The sequence below is a fragment of the Notamacropus eugenii genome, chromosome 3, assembly GCF_028372415.1.
Source record: "Notamacropus eugenii isolate mMacEug1 chromosome 3, mMacEug1.pri_v2, whole genome shotgun sequence".
Taxonomy (NCBI): Eukaryota; Metazoa; Chordata; class Mammalia; order Diprotodontia; family Macropodidae; genus Notamacropus; species Notamacropus eugenii.
In genome coordinates, this window is record NC_092874.1 from 140,800,333 (window position 1) to 140,827,448 (window position 27,116).

The following is a 27,116-nucleotide window of genomic DNA, read 5'->3' on the forward strand; positions in this document are numbered from 1 at the left end:
GCACCAGGAATAACCAATGAGTAGACAAAGACTTCAGAGACATGTCAGTATCCAAGCTGTGTCACTGTGATGTTGGGACACTCACTTTATACCAGATGGATGATTAAATTCTCTACACTGTATTGTCCAAATATAGAAGGACAAAGGTCTGCCAGTAAAGGATATGGGGAGGAAGGTATGTAGATTTTAGAAATGTTGTAGAGAAAGTGAATTTATCTGTATTTCACTAATTCTCTTTTTCACCAGTAGATGGTCTTTTTGGGAGAGGGGAAGAGGGTATACAACTTTAAAAGTACAAAAAGAAGTGCATTTGAAGCCTGGGAATCTGGGTTCAGATCTTAGTTCTGTCATTTGCTTCCTGTTTCAGACAAGTCATCTAGCCTCACCACCCAGGCTTGTTTTCTTCATTTAGAAAAAAACGAGGTTTGGATTAGATCTCTAAGGTCCCTTCAAGTCTAAATCTAATCTTATTAATCCAATTGGTAATTAGGCACAGTAGAATTACTGGTACTAAATTTAAAATACATAAAACCAAGTAAAGAAAAAGCGTGGCAGGCTATTGAACAGTTTTCTGCTGTTGTAGTCCAATGCAACCACAACAGCATGCCAGATGTTGTCTCTTCCCTGAAAACCTAAATGTATCCATTAAGCTTTTAAAATCTGGAAAAACACCTTCAACACCGCAGAAGATTAGAGTCATTTAATCCCTGACTGATGCTATTAAAATGATACTCAAAATGAGACAATGGGTTGAAAGGGTATATTTTGAGCAAAAATGTGTTTTTGTGCTTTTAACATGCTTAAGAAAAGTGGGGACATTACAGTCTTGCTTTTTCTTCCTAGAGACAGGAGTATTAAGGTGTAGCCTAGGTCAGGGATGGAGCCTTGAGGCCACATGTGACTTTCTAGGTTCTCAAGTATATCCTTCTGACGGAGTCCAAGTTTTACAGAATAAATCAAGGATTTATTCTGTAAAACTTGGACTCAGAGGGCTGCACTTGAAGACTTAAAAGGTCGCCTATGGCCTCCAGGTCACAGGTTCCCTACCCATGGCCGTAATGATATTGAGGGAAATGGTGAGAGCTGCTCCTTTAAAGGGCTTTTGACATAGGATCATTCCTCCCATATCTTAGTGTGGTTCCTAGTGCTGTAAATGGAGGAAGAAGGATGAATACATATGATTTCTTCCAAGGCTATGGTCCTGTGCTTTATTTAAAGGTGGTACAGTGTGTAGAGTGTCTGGGCCTAGAGTCAGGAAGACCTGAGTTCAAATTCAGCTTCAGACTTCCCAACCATGTGACCAAAGGCAAGTCATTTAACCTCTGTTTACCTCAGTTTCCTCTTCTGTAAAATGAAGATAATGATAGCACCTACCCCTGAGGTTGGTTGTGAGAATCAAATGAGATGATAACTGTAAATCACTTAGCCCTGGGCCTGGCACAGAGTAAGTGCTATATAAATGTAACTGATGGCTACAACAATGAGAAGTAGGAGGACAAAGATGACAACGATGATGACAAACTTAAACTCAAAGCAGAATTAGAACCAGAGGAGACAAATGGAAATGCTCCTCCTAGAACTATTTATTAGAAATGGCAGAAAATAATGTAGTGTGACAATAAAGAGAATAAGTTAAAGAATATGGACTTATGTCACATGCTTTTAATCTCACATCCAAAAGAGCCAGAGGTAAATTCCCAGAGGGGGAGATGATCTGGGAAGGTGATAAAACTGCCCTGCCCTTCAGAATCCCTGTCCAGAAGGAAGAGATAATTTAGAAGCATGGTAAGGGGGAAACTCCACATAGCTGTAAGTATAAGCAAAGTGAGATTTTTAATTTTCTTTTTTTCCTGGAGTTCACTTTCCTAGGCTCAGGCTTAATTGTGAACATCTGAAGGATGTTTTACCTTCAGACCTTGATGGTTCACTGTTATATATTCTGAGAGGTTGGCATTTTGCTTTGGGGGCTCACTCATGAAAAGGACTTTTTGATCCACCACACAGAACTCTAAGTAGCCTTTTGTTAAAAGGCCCCCACCTACTCAGATGTTGGTGCTCTCTCCATCTGCTGGTGTATGTAGGTGGTTGTATTACTTTGTTCAGACAGTTGAAGCCCTGTCAAATCTCTGCTATTTTTCCTGCTTGTATTTTCTATACTGACTTCTTTCTACTTATCTATAATTAAAGTAAGATTGTTGACCCCTTTGAAACTGTTTTTCCTTTAAAATCAGATCAAAAACCTGTGCTAGCAGCCTATGTGCTAGTGTGGTTGCTAAAACAATAGGGTAGCCCCATCGTCATTTGGTCCTTGCTTTGGACCCTTATCCGCTAACGCCTAAGTTCCCTGAGTTGCCCTGACCTATGATTCCTAGTTTTTTATGCTCATTCCCTTAAAGTGATACAATGGATAGAGCACTGGTCTTAGAGTCAAGAACACCTGATTTCAAATGATTCTAAGCTAGTCATTTCACCTATCTACCTCAGTTTACTCATCTTTTAAGTGGCAATAAATAATAGCATCTGCCTCCCAGGGTTGTCATGAGGATAAAATGAAATGTTTGTAAAGCATTTTCCATATCTTAAAGCACTATGTAAGTCCTATTATTATTATTATTAAAAGTTGACCCAAATTGACTATAAGTTTCTTAAAACAGATTGTCTGGCTATCTCTGGGATACTCTCATCAACCAGCGCTCACAGGTTGGGTCTCCCAAGGGATGACTACCCCAAGTACTCTGTGATTCCAAACTCCTAAAACTCCTCATCTTCCTCTGGAGGCTATTGTAACAACCTCCTGATTGGTCTCCCTCCCCCAACCTCGTCCTTCACACAGCTGTCATAGTGATTTTCCTAAAGTGCAGTCTAGCCTTGTCTCTCCCCTATTTAATAAAATCCAGTGTCTCCCTGTTTCCTTAAACCAGAATTTATACATTACTTTTCCTTCCTCCATTCTATACGGTTCGGCCAAATTGACCTGACTATTCTTTGCCCACCATGGTCTCCCCTGTCTGAACTGTCAGTTCTTGTTTTCACTTCTGCTTTTATATCCACTGCCCTTGAACAGAACTTATCAAAGAGCAGGGACTTCATAAAATGCTGCTGAACAACTGATTAGGTTGTGAGGGACACGCTTCTTCTCATCATACTTTTTCAGATTTCTCCTGTAGCACCTATCACAGTTTTCTTTCCACAAAGAGTTGTTGTTCAGTCATGTCTGGCTCTCTGTGACCTTTTTTAGGGTTTTCTTTGTAAAAGTAATGGAATGGTTTATCATTTTCTTCTCCAGCTCATTTTACAGATGAGGAAACTAAGGCAAATATTAACTGACTTGCCCAGGATTGCATAGCTAGTAAGTGTCTGAGGCCAAATTTGAACCCATGAAGAGGATTTTTCCTGATGCCAGGTCCAGCGATATATCCACTGTGCCACTTAGCTGCCTTCCACAAAGAGACTGATGCTTTAATAAACATACCAGATCTTATACATCCAAATCGAACCTAACCCTTTATCAGGCCTCCCCTTTGGAAGACATATCTTACACATATATGTGTATGTATGTATATTCCAGAATGTTCCTTTGCAAAAAGCATCTCTAGAACTCTTCTTTTAAAATTGTCTTCAAAAACTTCAGTACATTCTTGCACACATGATAGGGAGTTCATTATTGGTTGTCTAGCCTTGAGCCTTCTGTTCAGGGGTAGACATATGAAATATCAGATAAAAAAATCATTTGCTTCATTCCCTTCTATTCACCTTTCAAATTCTGAAGAACACAGCTCAGCCCCTCTCCTTTACCACCACTACCACCCAGAACACATATTTTATTCTTTCCTTATCCTTTGACCTATATCTTGCTACTGGATCCAGACGACTTCAGAGGAGAGAGTAAGGCTGGTGATTTTGCACAACCCCCCCTCCCTTAGATCCAATTCACTTGCAAGTCACTTCATCACTTTCCTGATGTCATGGTCCTCTTCAAGAATGCAAGACAAACTGGGAAGCACCCATCACAACCTAGATAGCACAAATGAATGAACAGATGAATGAAAAAACATATTTATGAAGTGACTACCACATGCCAAACTCTGTAATAAGTATCAGAGATTCAAGAGCAAGTAGTATGGGAGAATTGGAAGTTGGATATAAGGGATGTCCTGGAGTTTTGTTCTGTCTTTGAGGATGTCAGTGATCAACAACTTGACAATCAGCTTTAGTCCAAATTGTTATGTGAGAATTAGTTTGGCATGGGAAATCTCATAGCTTCCTAAACCCCAATGGATGCTCAACCCATCTAGCCCACGCTGGAACTACTGACAAGTTCGAACAAGTTATTCCTGTAGCATCTCAGCTTGTAACACAAAAAGAAAGAATTCTTTGAACATCACCCTTTCTACTCTCCCCTGAAGAGCCAAACATCTGGCCCTGTGCACTTGTGGAGTGTTTTCTTAGGAGGAGGGTAGCCTCACTGAGGACAGCAGTGTATTTAAATTTTAAATAAAACTCTCAGCATGTCCACAGAACAAACTCCATAAAACCTGCCCTTCTTTTCAACTCTGACATTTGTCAGCTTCTGTGAGGCTCCCGTGGACAAGGTTCAAGGTCTGGTTATTTTCTTGGTTGTTTTCTGTATTTTTGCCTTAGGCTTTGCAAACAATAAAATAAGATGGCTTCTGCGAAGAAATGGGGAAGTGTGGCTTTTCTCAAGCTTTCTCAAACTTACCTGTTATGCTTAAAACTGCAAAAAAGGGGGCAAGGGAAAGAAAGGAGAAAGAGAAGGAAGATGATAAGGGAGAGAACCAGATCAGTCTCAGTATTTCAAAGCTACTTAATCACAGGCTTTAATAAAGTCACAAAACAAAACTTAAAGGCCATTGCTCAGGTCCCTTGAGGACAGAACAGGCATTTTGTTTTGCTCATTTTGGAAAATGATAGATCTCTTTAAAATTCTGGAGGAATAACGATGTTGCCATCAACTCTCCTCCTCATCCTTAAAGGTGTGAACTATATAAAAACTATTTATACATGTTTCTCTATTAAAAAGAAAGAAAGAAAAGAAGAAGGGAAAAGGGGAAAAAAGTAAAAGTCTCTCTCTTGATTTACTAATCCCAGGCATGGATGGCATCATTTTTTAGGGTGACTAGGACCCAGCTGATAGTGTGTTTGCTGAGAGCATATTTCCTAGGTGACTATTGCAATTCCTGAATTGTTGGAGAGTCACCTTGTAATTGATTCTATTAATAACCTTGTGATATCGAGCCTTCTCTTTATTTTTAGTAAACTCAGTTTTAAAATCTAATTGGTGATTAGATAATGCAGATCATCTATGGAAATGTGAAAGGCAGATACCAGGAGGATGTATGATACATATAGGAGAATGACATGTGGTTGTCATTTCTCTTTAAACTGGATTTTTAGGGTTATAGTAGTTGGATATTTTTTTTTTCCACTTCTCCTAACTACTGGTACATATGGGTGATTAGAATGTGGAAAACATTAGGTAATACTTCATCTTTCTAAATGAAATTATGGGATTTTTATATACAAGAGGGTTAATTAAGTTTTAAGTGATGATCATGTAGCACTTTGTTAAACATTTGGGATTATAAATATATTTCTTGGTATTTATCAAGGTAATTATACTCAGGAAAAAAATGTACATAAATTATTTAACAAAAGAGATTAAAACTAGGCATGCTCATCAAGAGCAAAAACTGTACTGTTCAGGAGACATGGGATCATGCTAAATTGAAGTTTGTCAGAGCAGCCCTTTCATCCTGCCACAGAAATTAATAAGGTAAAGATGTGATATCTACGCAAAACTCAGTAGTTCTATGGTGAAAGACTACTGTTATACTTATTTAGTCAATAGCTTTTCCAGACAGCACCTCGTTTAAGGCGAAAAAACTTACTGGTTACATGACTTTGAGTAAATCATTCATCCTGCCTGGGCCTCAATTTCCCTCCTCCAACCCTCAACAAATAATCTATAAGTTATTTCAGGGATCGCTTTCCAGCTTTTAAAATGCTGTGCTTCTAGGAGAAGCAGCTTCCCTAATCAGGTGAAATGTCCATTTTCCAGTTTCCTAAAATAACAAAGGCTAATGTGTTACAAATATTATAATTATACATTTTCAGCAAGCAGCAATGAGGAGCTGATTTCATCTGAGCCCTCTGCAACTACAGTCTCATCATTTGGTTCATTTTTGGATTTCAATTCAGTGAAGCGGGGGCAGCTCATTTTCTCTGCTGAACGAGGGTGATTACGGATTGTCTAGAGATAGAAGAATAAGACCAAACCGTAACCCTACTACTTCCACCCAACAGAAAACAGCCCACACACTAATTGATATAGGAAGGGCAGCAAGCGGAGATAGCAGCTGTATTCAGTTTGGCATGTGAACCTAAGAGAAGGCCTTATTGATCATACCTAATATTTATGGAGTCCTTAAAGATGTTAAAAGTGCTTTTTATATGTATGTGTCTCTCAATAGATAGATCTATATCTATTTAATCTAGATCTGTAGAGATAAATCTGTATATCTCCATAGACTTATCCTTATAGATCCATATGGCAGCTAGGTGGCTCAGTGGGTAAAGCACTGGGCCTGGAATCAGGAAGGCCTGAGTTCAAATCTGGCCTCAGACACTTACTAGTTATATGCCCTGGTCAAGTCATTTAACCCATTTACCTTAGTCCATTGAAGAAATGGAGGAAATGACAAATCACTCCAGTATCTTTACCAAGAAAATTCCATAGATAATATGGTCCATGGGGTCAGCAAAGGTTAGACATGACTGAAAAACAATAACAGCTTTCTCTCTCTCCATACATATATGTGTATACATGAATATATGTAGATATACATGTATGTATTTGTGTGTGTACACGCATATACATATATACACATGTGTGTACATAAATATGTCCATATAGGTATGTATGCATGTAGACATATTATTTAATCTTCGCAACAATCCAGTGAAGTAGTTGCTATTAATACTCTCTTTTTACAGATGAGATAGTTGAGGCTGATAGGGTCTAGGGACTTGTCCATGGTAATGTAAGCTAGTATGTGTCTAAAGCAGATTTCAAACTCAGGTCTTCCTGACTCTAAGTCCAATGCTCTGACACCAGCTCTTATCATGGAGAAATGTTTTAAGGCTTTGCCTTACACTCTGCTGTGCCCAGCTGCCACTATGAATTAAACAATGGCCACATAAAGACCCCACCACCATTTTAATTTTGTTGGTTGAACCCTGGTTGGTTGGATACCTCCCAATGAAGTGGAACCAAGTAAGAAGACTTGTCCTGATTCTTGCCTCAGAGAAGTCAGTCTTGCATTTGGGGGGTATGGCCCAGAGGATTGTCCTGAGACATGATTCCTAAAGGGACACTGGGTCCCTGTGGCTGGAAAAGTTCTAACATTTACACTGCTGTGGTGGCTGAATGACTAGCTGAGCTGATGGGTTCAAAGACTCAGGAGGCCTAAGAACTGTTGATGAATTCTACCATTTGGTTAGAAAACATTTACCCATAGGGCACTGATCATAAATTGGTTTTGCAATGTGGTTTTTGTGATTTAATATGTATATGCATGTTTTATTCATCTATATGAATGATCTCCACTACAAAATTGTTTTGATGGTGTGCACATTATAGTTCTGCAAGTTCCAGCCCAGTTGCTTAGGAACATCTATACCTCATCTTCCCTTCTTAGACTCTCTCCCTTCCCTCCAAGTTCAGTTCAAACACCACCACCTACAGGAGGCCTTTCATTATTCCCCCTAGCTGCTATTAATCCTCCACAAACTTACCTTGTATTTATTCTGTGTAAAAGAAATATACAGAATAAATGTAGAAATAGGATATCTATAAGACCTTGTGTGCAGAGACTGTTTTATGCTGTTGGTGGGTTTTGCTTTTTTTTCACATCCCCAGTAGCTAACCTAATGTAGCAGAGGCTTAATACACGCCTGTTGATTGACCAATCGATTGTCTTGGCTATTTGCAGCACAAACATGGAATCAACTAACGTTTTCATACTTTCAAAGGGATGCTCCTGAGGCTAATGCCAAGACTACTGTCGAGGCTGACTTAGGGTATGTCTTATGCAGACCAGTCTATGACTATAGATTTCTGAAGTGCATTTGCCCACTTACATTCATTCTCCATGTTGCTTATGATGTATCTTTCTCACATGTTTTCAGAGGGCAGTTGCCAGCATAAGAAAATTCTCAGATGATGCTATCACAGCTGATAGTAAAAGCTCACATTTTATTTAGTGTGACAGCTTTAGCCACTGTGGAATACTCACTGTGATACCTCAGTCCTAAAGTCTGCCTGCATCTTCAACATGAAGGGAATCAGATTGGACTCAGCATGTCTCTATTTGTGTTAGGAACTCAACTAGCAACCACACTCTGATCCTAGATGATCTGTTGCTGTGTGCCCTTTGACCCAGGCCTTAGGCCCATTCCTTTCTTTACAGGTAGATCCCCTTTAATGGCAGTGCATAATTTCCACATACCAAACATGAATAGAAAGTCTACAGAAGGCATAATGGAGAAAGTACTAGACCTGGAGCTAGGAAGACAAATCCATCCTGAGTCACTTACCAGCCGTGTGACCCTGGGCAAATCATTTGATCTCTGTCTGCTCCAGTTTACTCATCTGTAAAATGGTGATAATAATAGAACCTAATTTCCCAGGGTTGTTGTGAGGATAAAATGAGATAATATTTATAAAGCACTTCACAATCCTTAAAGCACTATACTGGCCATTATGATTATTTTATTATTATTACAGGATCATAGATCTAGAAGGATCCTTAGAAGTCCTTTGATTTAAAATCCAGCATTCTTTCCATAATGGGACTGATATTTAACACTAGAACTTGCATATCAAACTGAATGTTGGCCCCTTCAAAGCCAAACCTTTTGGAGATCCGACCTAGACCTATGGTTTCATGGAAACCTCAGGATTCCCAGGTAAGGAAACTCCTTCTACTAATGCAGATCAACACTTAATTCTGTAACTTAAGAGAGTTGCCTAAAACACTAAGGGATTGTTACTTGCCCTGGATCACAAAGCCCATATGTGTCCTAGGTACAGCTTGAACCAAGGTCCTCTTGGCTTCATGGTTAACTCTCTGTCTTCTGTGCTACACTCCCTCTGATACTAGTTTGGTGTGTATATATAACATATACATTCATATGGAATATATATGTGTATGTACATGTCTGTGTGTGTCTATATTCCAGATATTGCCTTGACTTAAAAGCATTTCCAGAATTCTTCTTTTAAAATTACCTTCAGAAACTATAACACATTCTTTCAGGGTTCCTCAGTCTTTATTCATTGAAAGTAGGTTTGAAATTTTGGAGACAGAAAAGATTAAATTGGAGCTAAATCTGGTTAAAAAAGTAAAGGGGGTGGGAAGCAAGATGATGAGGCAGACCAATTTAATATATGGTTATAAAAAAGGTATGAGACTTCTCCACTGGTGTGCTGCTAATGTTTAACAAACAGCTTTCTGAAAAATAATCATGACACACTTCTAAGTTTAATCTGCATCATTGAATTTTTTCAATCACTTTCTTAAGTCTAGACAATCAAAAACACAATAAATCACACTCTGATTTGTAGCACTTGTTGGTTTCCAAGATGTAAATGTTGTTACTGTTGTTTAGTCATGTGCAACACTTCATGGCCCCATTTGGGCTTTTCTTGGCAAAAATACTGGAGTGGTTTGCCATCTCCTTCTCCAGCTCAGTTTACGGATAAGAAACAGAGACAGAGTTAAGTGATCACCTAGTTAGTAAGTGTCTAAAGCCAGATTTGAACTCAGGAAGATGAGTCTTCTTGGTTCCAAACCCAGTGTTTTACCCAATAGCTGCCCCTACCAAGGTATAAATACACACCCTGAAAGTTTAACAGTCTGTTTGTCCCATCCATGAGTGTTTGACTCTTTAACCAGTTGTATGTGTGTGTGTGTGTGTGTGTGTGTGTGTGTCTATCTGTCTGTCTGTCTGTATATATCTCACTGGAAGCATTAGACAGATAAACTTCCAGGTGTCTTTTTGTACCAATGATCCTCTTGGCAGGGAGGTGGTTTCACCATGTACGATTATTGCCATTACATATACCAGAAGTCCTGAAAGTCTGGGACACAATAGAACCCGTCTCCTACTTATGATAGGAAAAGGGTCTGTATGAGGAAAGAGGATCCAACTTAGTAAAAGAACAAAGATTGATTCAATTCTACTCAAGCAACTATTTTTTTAAATGCCCACCATGTGTCAGACCTGATTCTGAGAATATAGAGAATAAATATGAAACAGTATGTGTCCTCCACAAGTTACATTCTACTGGAATCACCACGTATCTGCATGTGCTAATAAGGCTCCAAGTTCACAATGGGATATCATGCAAGGGAGAATAAGGAAAAACAGTATTATAGGTTCCAGGGGAAACACAGAAAGCTAGGAATATACTATAATTAGTGATTCTTGAAACTAGCTTTACATTTAAAAAAACAATTAAAATATATAGCATACTCTAATTTATCCATCTATTTTTATTATTGATAGCAGTAATAACCATAATCAATAAAAGTGGAATCTAGGATCACAGATTTGGAACCTGAAGCAATGAGGAGGGTGGTTCATCTGGTCATCTGGTCCATACTGCTCTTTTTACAGACAAGAGAAAAGGTTGACTTGCCCAAGGTCACACAGTAGTGCAAGGATTTGGACACCAGTCCTCTGACTTTAAAGCTAATGCTCTTTCCTTTGTACCACAGCTGACTCTCTAGAATTAATGTAATGCAATATCATAAGTATGTCTGAGAGAGGGAATATGGAACCGTAGAATGAATCGGGAATCAGATCTGGCCTTCTTTAGTACCTCCACCTAAATTACTAGGTGAACCTCACCTAACCTCTTTATGCATTCATTTCCACTTTGTAAAATAAAGAGGTTGGATCCGATGATTTCTAAGGCTTTTTCTAGCTCTGACATTCTAGGGTTCTAGAATTCAAATGAATAGAAACCTCCTACCTTAGATGTCCTTTCACATCTAACTGATTATGATTCCTTCTAGGGAAAGAGTAGGGGGAAAGTGTGAAAAAGAGACAGGCATGGTAGCTTAAGAGTAAGGCCCGACTCACCAATAGACTGTTAACAGAGCTGTGAAAGGCAGAACACTGGAGACAGCTGCCCTTCTCTGGGATGGAAGAAATGGAGAAGGGGAGGGGAGAAAAGGATGCTGAAAGGAGACTTAGAAAGACATCAAAATAAATCACTTATTTCATAATTTTGCCAAGGTTTTTGCTTTAAATTTATATTAAAGGATTTACAGGAAAATTATCCAATGTAAACTAGCAGAATCTATATATTTTGACAATATGATTAAAGTTAGGTAGGAAGAAAATCATTTTAAAATTAGGTAGAATACCACCCAAAGGAAATGACAACAGTAAAAATGTAGGCATTTCATGAGTTCCCATTTCCTAAAATGACTGCCACCATTTTTTTTCAGTATGATAAGAGAGTAAAATGTCTGTAATACTGCTTTTCAGAGAGGAGCTTCTAGTGAACTGGATATAATCTTTATACATCAAGAAGAAGAATCTTTAATAATAACTGACATTTATATAATACATTAAGGTTTGCAAAGCACTTTATAAACACTTCATTTCATCTTCACAACAACCTTGAGCAGTAAGTACTATTATTTTTTGCTTTTTTTTTTTTTGGAGGGGGGGAAGGCAGACAATTGGGGTTAAGTGACTTGCCTGAGGTCACACAGCTAATGTCAAGTGTCTGAAACCGGATTTGAACTCAGGTCCTCCTGATTACAGGGCTGGTACTCTATTAACTGTGCTATGTAGGTGCCTCAATATTATTATTACCAACCCTCTTATAGATGAGTAAACTGAGGCAGACAGAGAGTCACACGGCTAATGTCTCAGGTTGGATTAGGAACTCAGGTCTTCCTAACTCCAGGTCCAGTACTTCTATCCACTGTGCCACCTAGTAGCCTAATTTGTCCCTAATAAATTATGCCTAATAAAGAAGCCAGGGTCCTTCAGTGACCTACCACATCCGTTAATAACCCCTCCAAAAAAGGGATGGGAGGAAATTGGACTATTTTATGTAAAGAACTGTCCTGTTATTCAAAGGAACTATAATTTTGGATAAAACCAAATTGTATTTAAAGATTTGGTTACACCTGCACCACTACAGATTTCTGCTGTATAATTTTAATGGGGCCCCAATTTCTCATCAACTATTTATTCCCCTTATGGATGCCTTCATACTATTTTCTCTGTCTTACACTTTTCTCAAACCCCAAATTCTCTTGCCCATCTATGCCCATCAGGAAGCTTTGCTGTCTACTTCACTGAGATCAAGACTGGAATATTCCCATTCGTCTGCCTTCCTCTCCATCTCATGTTCATCTCTCCAGTCATCTTCTCAATTCTCTCTGAGGATGGCATTTTACTCTTCTCCAAGTCTAACCCCTCCCCCTATGATCTCAATCTCATTCTCTTCCCACCATCTTGATCATTTCTGCTTCCCCTTTCTTTAGGATCATTCTGTCCTCTTTTCCTTCTAATTTCATACAAGCATATGTTGCCCTTGAAAAATCCTTCACATGACGCTATGTACTTAAACCATTATCCTATTTCTCTTCTTTCCCTTGCCATGTGAATCAATCTGCTCTCTCTTTCCTTATGACTCATTTATTACTTAGTCTTCTGAGATTTGTTTTCCTTTCTCATCACTCTATTGAAACTTCTCTCTCCATTAAAACTAATGGAAGGAAGAAACAAACATTTGTTAAGTGCCTACTGTGTGCTAAGCACAAAAAAATGACAGAAGACAGACTAGTCTAATGTAGGAGATAACTGTTCAAACAAGCTACATGGAGGACAAATTAGAGATAATAACAGAGGGAAGTACCATATTTCCCATTATTTCTTAGACTTGAACATTCTACTACCACTTCAAATTCAACCTTTCTCAAAATAAAAGCAAAATTCTTTAAAGAAATTCCTTCACTATACTAGTTGGTGTTTTTATTTATTTACTTTTAACATTCTTTTTGTTTTTTCATTCATTTATATTTTAAATTTTGAGTTCTAAATTTCTCCTCCCTCCTGCTGATCCTCCACACATTTAAAGAAAGAGAAAGAGAGAAAGAAAAAGAGAGAGAGAGAGAGAAAGAAAGAGAGAGAGAAAGGAAGGAAGGAAGGAAGAAAGAAAGAAAGAAAGAAAGAAAGAAAGAAAGAAAGAAAGAAAGAAAGAAAGAAAGAAAGAAAGAAAGAAAGAAAGAAAGAAAGAAAGAAAGAAAGAAAGGAAGGAAGGAAGGAAGGAAGGAAGGAAGGAAGGAAGGAAGGAAGGAAGGAAGGAAGGAAGGAAAAAGGAAGAAAGAAAAAAGAAAGAAAGAAAAAAGAAAGAAAGAGAGAGAGAAATAAAGAAAGAAAGAAAGAAGAAAGAAAGAAAAAGAAAGAAAGGAAGAAAGAGAAAGGAAGAAAGAAAAAGAAAGAAAGAAAGAGAGAAAGAAAGAAAGAAAGAAAGAAAGAAAGAAAGAAAGAAAGAAAGAAAGAGAGAAAGGAAGGAAGGAAGAAAGAAAGGAAGAAAGAAAGAATGAAAGAAAGAAAGAAAGAAAGAAAGAAAGAAAGAAAGGAAGAAAGGAAGAAAGAAAAAGAATTATGCTTCAGTTTGCTCTTGGAGTTCATCAGTTCTCTCTCTGAAGGTGGATAACATTTTTCATCATGACTTCTTTGGAATTGTCTTAGATCACTGTATTGAACAGAGTAGCTGTGTCTTTCACAGTTGATCATCATTACAACAATTGTTATTACTGTACACAATGATCTCCCGGTTCTTTTCACTTCACTTTACATTAGTTCATATCAATCTTACCATGTGTTTTCTGAAGCCATCCCCATTATCATTTCCCACAGTATAATAGTACTCCATCACAATCACATGCTGCAACTTGTTCAGCCATTCCCCAGTTCGTTAGCATTCCTTTGATTTACAATTTTGCCACCACAAAAAAAAAAAAAAACATGCTATAAATATTTTTGTACATACAGGTCCTTTTCCTTTTTTCATTGATCTCTTTAGTGAATTGCTGGGTCAAAGCATAGTCACAGTTTTATAGCTTTTGAGCATAGCTCTAAATTGTTCTCCAGAGTGGTTGGATCAGTTCGCTACTCTATCAACAGTATTAAGTGTTTTTTCCCCATCCACTCCAGCATTTGTTATTTTTGATAGGTGTTCAGTGGTACCTCAGAGGTGTTTTAATTTGCCTTTCTTTAATCAATAGTCATTCAGGGCACTTTTTCATAGGACCATAGATAGCTTTTATTTCTTCTTCTGAAAACTGCCTGTTCATATCCTTTGACCATTTATCAACTGGGGAATAGCTATTATTTTTTATAAATTTTACTGAGTTCCCTATATATTTGAGAAATGAGTCCTTTATCTGAGAAATTTGTCCTTAAATTTTTTATATTTTACTTTATCTTTTAACAAAATATAGTTTCCCTGTTTATCCCTTTTAATTAGTTGTTTTGCTTTTGCTTTATCTGAGATCATGATTGCTATACCTGTCTTTTTTATTTTGGCTGAAGCATAATAGATTCTGCTCCAACAGCAGAATCTAAAGCAGCCATTTATTTTAACTCAGTGTATGTGTGTCTTTCTGTTTCAAGTATATCTCTTTTAAACAACATATTGAATCCTGGTTTCTAATCCATTTTGCTATCCACTTCTGTTTTATGGGTGATTGTATTTCATCCATAATCATAGTTATGATGACAGTATATTCCATCCTATTTTCTTCTGTTTATTTTTTTTATCCTGTCCCTCCTCCTGTTTTTCTTCTGACCACTGCCTCCCTTAATCCATCCTCCCTTTTATCATCCCCCCTAAACCCCCTCTCCACTCCGTATATCTTATCCCCTTCCCCTCTTATTTCCCTATTGGGTAGGATAGATTTCTATATCTATATATACATATAAAGAGTGTTTCTCTTTGAACCAATTCCAGTGAGAGTGAGATTCAAGTATTACTTGCCACTCTTCCTCCTCCTCAATGGTCTTCTTTGTGCACCTCTTATTTTTTTTGTTTGTATTTTTTATTATTTTATTTGTTTTCAGTTTTCTACAATCAATTTCATATATCTTAGATTTTTCTCCCCTCCCTTCCCTCTCCCTCCCCAAGAGAGTGTGCAATCTTATATAGGTTCTACACATATATTCTTATTAAATACATTTTCACTTTAGTCGTGTTGCATAGAATTAAAATGAATGGGAGAAACCATAAAAAACAAAATAAAACATAACACAAGAGAAAATGGTCTGCTTCATTCTGTGATCCAATTCCACAGTTCTTTCTCTGGATGTGGAAGGCATTTTTGCCTCGAGTCCATTGGGAAGTTTTTAAGTCCTTGATGCACCTCTTTTATGTGAGAAAAATTTCCCCATTCTACTTCTCCCTTCCCCCTTCTCCCAGTGCATTTCTCTTTCTCATCTTTTTTTTTTTAACTCTTTTTTTGGGGAGAGGGGGAGTGGGATTGTTCAACATAATCAACTCAGACCCTTGCCCTCTGTCTTGGTAAACTCCTTCTAACTATTCTATTAATAATAAAGTTCTTATGAGTTGCATGTAGCATCTTCCTACATAGGCATATAAATAACAACTTTATTGAGTCCCATATAATTGCTCTTTCATGTTTACTTTTTTTTTTCTTCTCTTGAGTCTTCTGTCTGAATGTCAGATTTTCTATTCAGTTCTGGTCTTTTCATCAGAAATGCTTGAAAGTCTTCTATTTCATTAAATAACCATTTTTTTCCTCTGAAGGATTATACTCAGTTTTGCTGGGTATGCTATTCTTGATTGTAATTCCAAGCCCTCTGCTCCTTTAAGGTGGAAGCTGCTAAATCTTATGTGATGCTGACTGTGGCTCCATGATGTTTGAATTATTTCTTTCTGGCTGCTTGAAGTATTTTCTCCTTGATTTTGGAGCTCTGGAGTTTGGCTATAATATTTCTCGGAGTTTTCATTTTGGGATCTCTTTCAGGAGATGACTGGTAGAGTCTTTCAATTTCTATTTTACTCTCTGGATTTAAGATATTGATACATTTTCCTATATAATTTCTTAAAATGTGATGTTTTGGCTCTTTTTTTGATCCTGGCTTTTAGGTAGCCCAATTATTCTTAAATTAGTTTTCCTTGATCTATTTTTCAGTTCAGTTGTTTTCCTAAAATATTTCACTTTTTTCTATTTTTTTCATTCCTTTGATTTTGTTTTATTGGGGGTTTTTTTGATGTCTTATGGAGTCATTAGCTTCTGTTTGCCCAATTCCAATTATTAAGGAATTATTTTCTTCAGAGAGATTTTGTATCTTTTTTCTATTTGACCAATTCTGCTTTTTAAGAAATTCTTTTCTCCAGTGAATTTTTATACCTCCTTTTTCATTTGGGCTATTATGCTTTTAAAGGAGTCCTTTTGTTTGGTGAATTTTTATGCTTCCTTTACCATTAGGCCAATCCTGTTTTTTAAGGTGTCTTTTTCTTCAAAATGCTTTGTGCCTCTTTTTCCAAGCTATTAATTCTCTTCATAATTTTCTTGCATCACTCTCATTTCTTTTCCCAGTTTTCCTCTACCACACTTATCTCTTTAACTCTTCCAGAAATTCTTGCTGGCCTTGGTTCTAATTAGCATTTTTCTTTGAGAATTTGCTTGTAGCTACTTTCACATTGTTGTCTTCTAAATTTATATGTGGTCTTCCCTGCCACTGTAGTAGGTTTTTATAGTCAAGTTCTTTTTTTCTTGTTATTTGCTCATTTTCCCAGTTTATGTTTTGACTTTGTACTTTATGTTAAAATTGGGCTCTACTTACCCAAGTTTAGAGAGGCACTTTCTCAAGTTTCAAGCTTTTGTATGCTGCTGTTTTCAGAGACAGTTTGGGGAGTCTGCAAGGTTATGGTGTTTTCAAGGTGGTATGATTTGGAGAGAGGTGTAGTTATTGCTCTTCTGGTCCATAATTTAGTCTTTACCCAAGAACAGCCCCTTTTCCCCTACAGCTGCAAGTATTAATGCTCATTTCTGCCCTGGAACTGTGATCCAGAACTGTGTATGGGCAATAGAGTTGCCAGTCAGTGAGCCTATAAATTATCAATGGACTTCTCCCTTTTCTCTAGTGGATACCACTTCTCTACAGGGTCCTAAAGTCCTAAAGTGCCAGCCTATGGTTTGTACTCCCCTCAGAAGAAAATTGAACATGAGGCTACTCAACAGACAACACCTCACCATTCTGGTGAGTCTCTCTCTAAACTCAAAACCTTCTAAAGTCTTAGCTCCCAGAAGGAATAGAGGGCTAAATGTGTGACTCTGTTCCCCCCACACACCACTTTCCACTTGAAAAATTCACTGAGTAATTTACCATAATATCAGAGTGCTCAATTCACATCCCTTGCTCTTTCATATTGTGACTTTAGCCCCTCACTTCTATTCTTCCTAGAAAGACATATAAATGTCTTTCTCCAAAAGGCAGACTGCTCAGAAAATTCTCCTTTATGCAATAAATGACTACTTCACTAAACTCTTCAAGTGAAAAATTATGCACAAGAGGTTATCTCCCTGGGGCAATCTCTGCCCCAGAAATCATCCCTGTTCCAACAGGCTAGGGATAATAAATGACAGTGTCTAGGTATTCCCCTCTCAGGCAATATGGGCAAGCACATGTGTACCACATGGTACTCCAAAGATGCCATTACTAACTTTGGAGCAGGTGAACACCTCCCACTTCTAGTAGCTTATACTCTCAGGACCTCTCCAAAAGAAAGATTTAAGTGGAAAAGACAGTCTATCACTTCCCTTTATAGGCATGTGCAAAAGGATGTATCCTCTCACAAGGGTAAGTCTTCACAAAGTCTGGGCCAACCAACTAATCTTGAATACAACCACTATAACTGAAACCTATCCTCAAGGAGATGTCAAAGGGTGGATCCAAACTAACCCATTCATTTTGGAACAGTTGTGTCCTACTCTTCATGACCCCATTTGGGTTTTTTTTTTTTTTTTTGGTAAAGATACTGGAGTGGTTTGCTATTTTCCTTCTCCAGATAATTTTACAGATGAGGAAAATGAGGCAAACATGGTGTAAAGTTAATGTAGGTTTATGGTAGGTGAAGGGAAGAGTTAAAGATCTTCCCCACCCATTAACAGGCCTCAGACACCTTTTCTTAATTTCTAATGAGACAAAGGATCCTGAGGGTCATGTCTTCTAACCCTGAAAAGAATATATATACTCTGAGGTAAGGTTTTGTTTTGAGGCTTATTTTTTAGAAGAAGGTTCATGTACCACATGAGACTCTGGGCAACTGTTTTAAGAAGGCCCCCAGCTTTGAAAACCTAGATGCTGGTTCTTCTCTTTCTAGTAATTGTCTATGGTCAGACAGTTGGAAGCCCTGTCATTCTTTCTGTTTGTAATTTCTCCTTGCAATTTCTGTTTGTATTTTCTCTGAAGTCAGGGTGCTGACTTTTTCCCCTGAACTAAGTGAATGATATATGTGCTTGATTTAGGTAAACTGTTGACCCCTCAAAAGATGCTTTCTTTTTAGAAAAGTATATCTAAGAATCTGTATAACAGGCCCTCCTATGGATTTCAGGGTCCTTGCTGTTACATATGGATAAATGACTTGCCCAGGGTCTCACAGCTAAAAAGCTCCTGAGTACAGATTTGAACTCAGGAACTTGCATTTTCCTGACTTTAGGTCTATTACTCTATTCACTGAACCACCTCTCTTCCCAGAGGCTATTTAGTCCTCTCAAAAAGGTGGCAATAGACAAATGTACCTCTATAGGGAAACTCTTTCAAAAGTCCTAAGTAAAGGTTCCCCTTCCTGTAAGCTCATCAAGTTAAACTCACCAGGGAACTCCAGCTTAGCACTATACCAGGTATGTGATAGACACTTAATAAATGTTTATTGATTGACTAACTCAAGGAAATATCTTTGATCACCTCTCTACAGAACTAGTTTCTTTCAACATTTCACCCAAACACTGTATCCTACATGAATACTTTCATGATTCCTCCAACTAATACTGCCTCCCCACAAAAACTGCCATGGTCTTTATTTTGCATTTTTCATCAATATTTACATAGATGTACATGTTATCTCCATGTCTACAATGCAAGTTCCTTGAGGACAGGAACAGTTTCAATTATGTCTTCCTATCGTATCACACAGCACAGTGCCTGTCACATAGAAGGAAGTGGATACCTGCTGATTAACAGATAATAATAACTGACATTGACATAACCTTTCAAAGTTTGCAAGTGCTTTATTGATGTGACTTCATCTGAGCCTTAACCTTGAGACAATCCTGTGAAGCAGGTATTGTTAATCCCATTATACAGAGGAGACAACTGAATCTTAGAGGTCAAATGACTTGTCCACAGCTAGTAAGCGTCAGCAGCAACTCTTAAAACCAGGGCTTCCTCATTCGAAATCCAGTACCTTATCCAATATGCCAGGCTGCTTCTCAGAAGTAACATGATCGGCTTGGTGTAGGTAATCATCAAAGCTTAGGGATCCCTTGAAATCCTTTGTTCCATTTCAGTGGTTTGCAACCTTCAAAGTATTGTGTGGAGATTCGAGGTAGGGATACGGCTGGGGAGTATGGGGTAAGGGGACTCTCAATTTGCTTCTATTTTAATAGCAGTGATGAAATACATAAAACAACCAGTAGTGGGGATATTTGTGCAACAGAGTTGAAAGTATCTGGTCATGGTCCTGATGATGAAGGGAGTAGAAGAGTAGTGAGAGTCATTGCTAGAGCGCCACTTTGGGGCTTAGGGGAGTTGGATTGTCCTGGGAAAGAAAGAGATAGTATGTCCACAGGGAGGGTACAGACCTCTCCAAAGGGAAAAATAGGAGCATTAGATCCCCTGCTTATGTTTGCTAGATTCAAACTGAGCCATGTGTTGTCTGATTATTGTCCTATGTAAGAACTGAATATGTGAGTGCAGGCGGGACTTGATGTTTCCAGGAGATGATCCTTCCGCCTCTCTATTCAGTAGTATTAGTATTGAATTCGTCAAGTGTGTCTTTGTCAGGGTAAATACTAAATGGTAACTGTTTCTCTTTTAGCCATGAACCCTGAGAGTCTTCCCCTCCCACTTTGATTTTTTTTTTTTTTATTAAAGGGGCCATCCCTTGAGTAACACCCTTGAATGGGTGTATCTTGCTCAAAGTGAGAATGTGATAAGACCTTAGCCTAAAATGGCCAGGGTCTCATATAGCATCCTGGGTCATCTCCAATCTTCTTGATGAATATCAGGCCACTGGACCCAGATGAGTCTGGAGAAGAAAGTGAGGCTAGTGACCATGCACAGCCCTCTCGCACTCAAATCACAGCAAACTGCAAGTCATGTCTCATCTTGATATCATGGTCCTCCTTGAAAATGGAGAACAAACACAGTGATGAATCATCAAAAGCACAACCCTCTACACCAAAGAAGAAAATTCAGATTGGGAAGAACAGTATATTTAATAAAAAAGGCAAGGATTCCAATTATTGTGAGTAATTTTTTTGTATGTGGCTTGTGTATTAAGTAATAAGTAATAAAAATAAATAATCATTAATTAATGACATTCTGGAATTAATTTTTTCTCATACATGTTTTGATTACAATTAATACCATTTTGGATAAATGTGGACTTTGGTAATAGGGAAGATGAGATTTTTTTTTCATAAAATAGGCTGTTTTCTTAATTAGTTTAAGGTTCTTGTTTTAAAAATAATTTGGTGTTTTTGGTTTGTTTTAATGCAACTTTGTAGAAACCAAGATTCTTGGTGCCCTCTACTCTTCCCTTGGCACTTTGTAAGGGGACTATGTAGGATAGAGGGAAATACGGACTTTTCTCCTTTGTTTCACTGGTTGTTCTGGTGGAAGAAGTCTGCATCTACTAGCTGACCTACTGGTAAGGAACCTCTCAGTTGTGGTTGTTGTTGCTGTGTTTGTCCTTCATTTTTGAAGAGGACCATGACATCAGGAAAATGATGACATGACTTGCAGTTGACTTTGTTCTGAGTGAGGGAGGGCTATGCAGGTCACCAGCCTCACTTTCTTCTCCAGAGCCATCTGAGTCCCCAGTGACCAGATATTCATCAAGAAGACTGGAGATGGCCCAGGAAGCAATGGGAGACCCTTGTCCTTTTAGGCTAAGACCTTTTCAGGTACTCACTTAAAGTAAGGTAATGCCCACTCAGGGAATAGACCTCACCTCTTTAAGAAGTAAATTAAGGATTGGCCCCTTTAATTAAAACAAAACAAAACAAAAAAATCAAGCTCAGAGGGGAAGACCCTCTGGGTTTCTGTTCCAAAGAGAAATGGTTACCATAGGCCATTTAGCCGGTAGACACACTCTGGCCTAGGTGCTTACTTTATGACTTGGTAGAATTTGCCAGAACTTGTGCTCTATGAGCATCACCTTTAAAAACTGAGAGTCGACTCCATACTGTGATGAAGCCTTAGAGTAGTACTTTGTGGAGTTCATTGCAGCAAGGGAGGAGGTTAAAAGATAGACAGCCTGGCTGCTGGCGCTACATTATTTTCTGGTTTTAGTTTTGGATTTTCTGTTCTAGACCAGGGATTTCATCAGGAGAGGGAATTCTGGGTGGGGAAACTCCCTTGACTAATGCAGAGCATCAACCTTTCTGTAACTTAAAGTTTTAAAGAACTGGGGCAGCTAAGAGGTATAGTGGATAGAACACTGGGTTTGGAAGACTCTTCTTTCCTGAGCTCAAATTTGACTGCAGACACATACTAGTTGTGTGACCCTGGGCAAATCATATAACCCAGAAATTGGCAGAACACTCCAGTATCCTAGACAGCCCCAAATGGGGTCACAAAGAGTCGCCGTGACTAAGCAATGACAATAACTGTTATCTGTGATATCTTAAGAGAAGCAGTAGAAGGCCTCTGGAGGATTGGGTGAGTAGATCTGCTATGGGTTTTTTTCCAAAAGAGAGAGGAAAAGAATTGCACAGGATGAGACAGACAGTATAGGCTACAATCTGTGATGATGGAAGTAATATACACATTAGTCACTTGGAAGTATTGAGGTAGCAAAGTAGTAGAAGGAGTAGTATTAAAGTAGTAAAACAAATTTACTCTGTCTTAATCATTTAGTGGGATGCTTGCATGTAATTAATAGCATGACACTTTATTCATATGTACACATGTATGCACACATAAATGTAGAGACATTACAAGCTATAGCTTCAAAAATATGGAGCCAAAAATTACCTTACACTCTCCCAGGAGACAATTATGTATGTTGGGGAGGGTCGACCAAAGGAGTACTACAATTACAGGGTGTCTCAAAAGTCTTAGTGAGGTTTTAAGCTTTAATACCATATACAAACATACATGCACATGCATGTACACACACATGCACAAATAGATGTAGACATATGCAAACATATGTATTTATATGTGCAAATATTTGTGTAGGTATATATATATGTTGTACAGTGCTACAAGGACTGGGTATCCCAAAATCTTAATGCATTTTTAAGCTCTAGTAGCTTTTATATAAATTTTATATAATTATTATATTATACCTATACACATATGTATAATGTCACAGATATGTGCATGTATATATAAGTATATGCGAGTATATGTATATGCATGTCACACCTTTGATCTCTCCTTCCATACTCATACTTAGGTTCAAGGCACTCTTTAGGTCCACACTCCAAAAATTATAATTCACAAAAACTAAAAACACAAAACTACTAATGTGTTTACCTTGAACTAGTTAACAATTATTAAAACAAAGCAAAGGGATTTATTGAAATGGCATAATAAGAAAAGTCACAATAAAACTTCTCGTAAACTTATAAAACTCACTTTCACAAATACAAACCAAAACAGTGGGAAAAATAGAGTTTACAGGTGGAAAGGTACATACCTAGAAATACCTATGGACAAAGTAACCTTTTGCCTCTAGTACCACTGGGTCTTCTGGACCTGCTTGTGGGCTGGGTATAAGGTTCTAGTGCTTTGCCATGGTCACTTCCATCTCCAGCTCTGGACTCAATTGAGATCTTAGCATGGGGTACTCTTATACTTCCTTTCTTTCTTCCTTCCTTTCTTTTTTCTTTCTCTTTCTTCCATCCTTCCTTTTTCTTTTCTTTCTTTTTCTTTTTTCTTTTTTGTTATAAACTTTCAGAAAGTTACAAAACCCATACTCTAGAACCAAGAGAAATCTGAACACTGTGGCCTGCCATTTACTGAACAAGATCCCAGGTTCAGGCACCAGTCTCTTGACTTTCTCTGCCAACTGAACTTGACTTGACTGAACTATTAGACCTTCCTCTCCACAGGATGCTGCCATTCTGCTTCAAGATGCCATTGCCAATGAAGGGAGAGGAGAGAGAAACTCTTTCCCTCAACCCCCTTGTTGAACTCTCCAAGAGGAACAAGATAAATGTGAAAAGCAAGGTGGCACAGTGGATAGAGCACTGGACCTGGAGTCATAAAGTGCTAAGTCTGAACACTGCCTTAGATACTTACTAGCAGTGTGACCCTGTGCAAGTCATTCAATCTTTGCCAGCTTCAGTTTCCTTATCTGTAAGACAGATAAGAATTTTACCTTTCCTACAGGTTGCTTTGAGGATCAAATGACAATAAATATAAAGAGCTTTACAAGACTTTAAGCATTTTATAAATACAAATTATTATTATTTTTGTTATTATAATAGACTCACTAGGGTTAGTTCACCCATTTAAAAATTCTCATATTTTCCTATGTCAGTGAAAGAGCTGTGACACCAGACAAAGGTCACCAAGGTCATATAGCCACCCCCCATCCCCTGATGAGTTGACCTTTTCATACGCAAATTGTGTAGTATCATACCCTTCACAAAGTGCAGATGAGTCACTCAGTGTCCAAAAAGTGGCATTCCCTACAACAGCTCATTGTCTCCATTATCCATTGCTCCTAATCAATTTTATCTAACAGGATGGAGGCTTAATTGATCAACGTCCCAGGGCTATATCCTATTTTATGAAGTGTATATTTTGGTAAACTAGGATACCTTATTTGTTTTTAAAGTTGTTGATTTTTTTAAGTCCAAAGTATAATTTTTAAAAATAATATTTTGTATGACTTTTGTATGAATTTTGTTTAATCATAAATTTATTTGTTATCTATCAATAAAAATAATAAACACAGTTTTGTGGAGACCAAAGCTAGGATAGTAGGTTTTTTTTTTTCTTAGATGCAATCTTTAGTAACTTAATTTGAGTAGAAGGGACTTAGATTGAAAAAAAACAGAACTGTGATTTGGAGTTATAAATCAATATTATCACCAACCCAAATATGTCAAGTCAGTTTTTCAAAGATTTTGTGGATTGAACTAAAATTGTTTTTGGATTCTGTTATTATTTAAATGTGTCAAATTGGAAAGAGGTTGATACGAATGGTAAGGTTAGCATGGCTCATATCTCCCCTAATTAAAAAAAAAAAATTGACCCTTCTAACCATTCGGACCTTCATTCCATCTCTTTTTCTCTTTCAATGCCAAATTTCTAGAAAGAGTAGCTTATATTTGCTGCTTCCATGTCCCTACTAGTCCCTTACCATTTAACCTTTTGCAGTCTGACTTCTGTCCTGATTACTCTATTAAAAGCATTACTTCTAAAACTACAAATGACCTCTGGTCACCAGATCTAGTGGTCTTTGTTCAGCTCTCATATCTCTTGACTTTTCTGTCATTGTTAAAACTGTTATCCAACTTGATCCTTTTTTCCCCTTGTTTTCTCAATTCTATTCTACTTTGTTCTCCTTTCTTTCCAGTTCTTTCCCCCCAGAACCTAAAGGGCATCCCCCAAAGTTCAGTTCAGAGCTCTGTTCTATTCTCTTCCACATTTTCCTCTGTGGCAATCCTATCTATATTTATGACTTCAATTAAAGGTTTTAATGCTTATGACTCCGTAACCTCTCCACTGAGCTCTAGTCCCTCATTTTCAATTGTACATCTCTATCTAGAAGTCCCATTCACACCTCACACTAAAAGGAAAGCAACTTGTGAGGACTCAACAATCAAGCACATATACCAACAGAGAAAATACAAGCAGAGAAATAAAGATGAACAGACAGGGTTTCCAACTGTCTGACCATTACATACATACATAGTTACCAGAGAGAAAAACACCGACATCTGGATTTTCAAAGCCAGGGTGGGGCTTCTTAGTGGCTACCTAGAGTCTCATCTGACCAAAGGAACATTTCCAATGAGTAAGCCCCAAAGCGAAACCTCACCTAGGATTATTTATACACTTTCCAGAGCTGGAGGCCTGGACTCTTTGATCTAATGCTTCAATAGAAATTAACAAAAGCTATTGAGGCCTGTTAATGGGCAGGGAAGATCTTTAACTCTTCTCCCCACCAACCATTAACCTTATATTAACGTTACAGTCATAGACCATGTTTCACGTCCCACTTGACCATTCTCAAGAAAATCCCAGACATCTTGCCATCTGCCCTACTACCAATCACATATACCCCTATCCCATACCCTGCCTTTCTACCTCTTATTTTGGGAACAGTAATCAAATCAATACTCCCTTTGCTCCTGGAAAAGGCATGACACACTTTGTTGAGGCTCCTCTCACTGTCCCTGTGATTCTTTAAACTAAATCACTCTTTCTCTGGCCAGCATTCTCCTGTACTGGTTAAGTTTTCCTATTTAGAATGTATATTTTGTAGTTTTATCAGTGCCATATGCATAGTGCTTGGCACAGAGTAGATACTTAAATACTTTTTCATTCATTCATTTTCAACTCCACTAATTTACCTGTTCTACTCTTGTACAGCAGATAGGTGCTGGAAGAAAGACCCAAAGATATGATAGAGCAGTGTCCAGCAGTACAGATTGGATTAATTTCCAGAAATGGGGCATTTGAATTTTTTATTCTCTACTCCATAATAAATAGTCTTCACATTTTTCATTATGAATCCATGCTCTAGTTTCTCTATACCATGTGGAAATGATTAATGACCCATTAACTATAGCAGTACCAGAAGCTACTGCTACAAATCAATATTACTTGCCAATATAGATCACTGGAACCTTAGATCAGGTAAGACGTGAACCCCGGCCCCCCAGCAAGATTCTGTACAATTAAATGATATCCACCCAAACCCATTCATTCATGTCTTCTCCAAGTCTGCTGCGGCTTTTCTTTTCCAAGTCATTAGAAGCAATGGTTGTTTAGATAAATCCCTTATTCTACGAATGACAAGTCCTCTCCCACTACTCCTTTCTGTCTTGTAGACCTCAAAATCACTTGGCACATCAGGTTTTTTTTTTCCATTCTAATAGCAAGATGAATTAGTCCTATTTAAGTTTTGCTACTCTTTATGAGAGACAAAACAGATGTTGACTAGAAGGTTATTCTTGCACTCAGGAAGACCTGGGTTCAAGTCCTGCCTTTCACATATATTACCTATGTGATAATGGATAAATCACCCAACTTGCCAGTGCAACAAACAATTCACTAAGACTTTAAGTTGTCCACAAGTTGTTCATCTGAATTGATTAAGGGATTTACCAAATTAGGAGTTCTTCATACCACGCTACAGATCTGGATGAAAAAAAAAAGGCTCACCATATTTGCCATAGTCAACTATAAATTACAACTGATAATGGAAGAAAGGAGAGGCTGTTTAATAAATAAAATGCATGGATTAAACCATAAATCCTGATTTTTACCTAGTAATAAAATCATCCCATACCTATCCTTTCTACCAAGTAACTAAAGTGGCTGATGTATGTTTCAACTCATTTTCTTTCCATCTTTACACCTACTGGCAGAAATGGCCCAAAGCAGAAAGGAGACAGAAACTGAAAAGTAGCAGATAATCTACAAACTGGATAACTGGAACTGACAGCGTTGATGATTTTATGATTTTTAAATTTCTATTCACAATCATTAAGCTCCATTCTTTGACATTGTGAAGCATATTTCATTGCAGAATGCAGTGAAAATTCTTTCCTACCTTTCTGGTT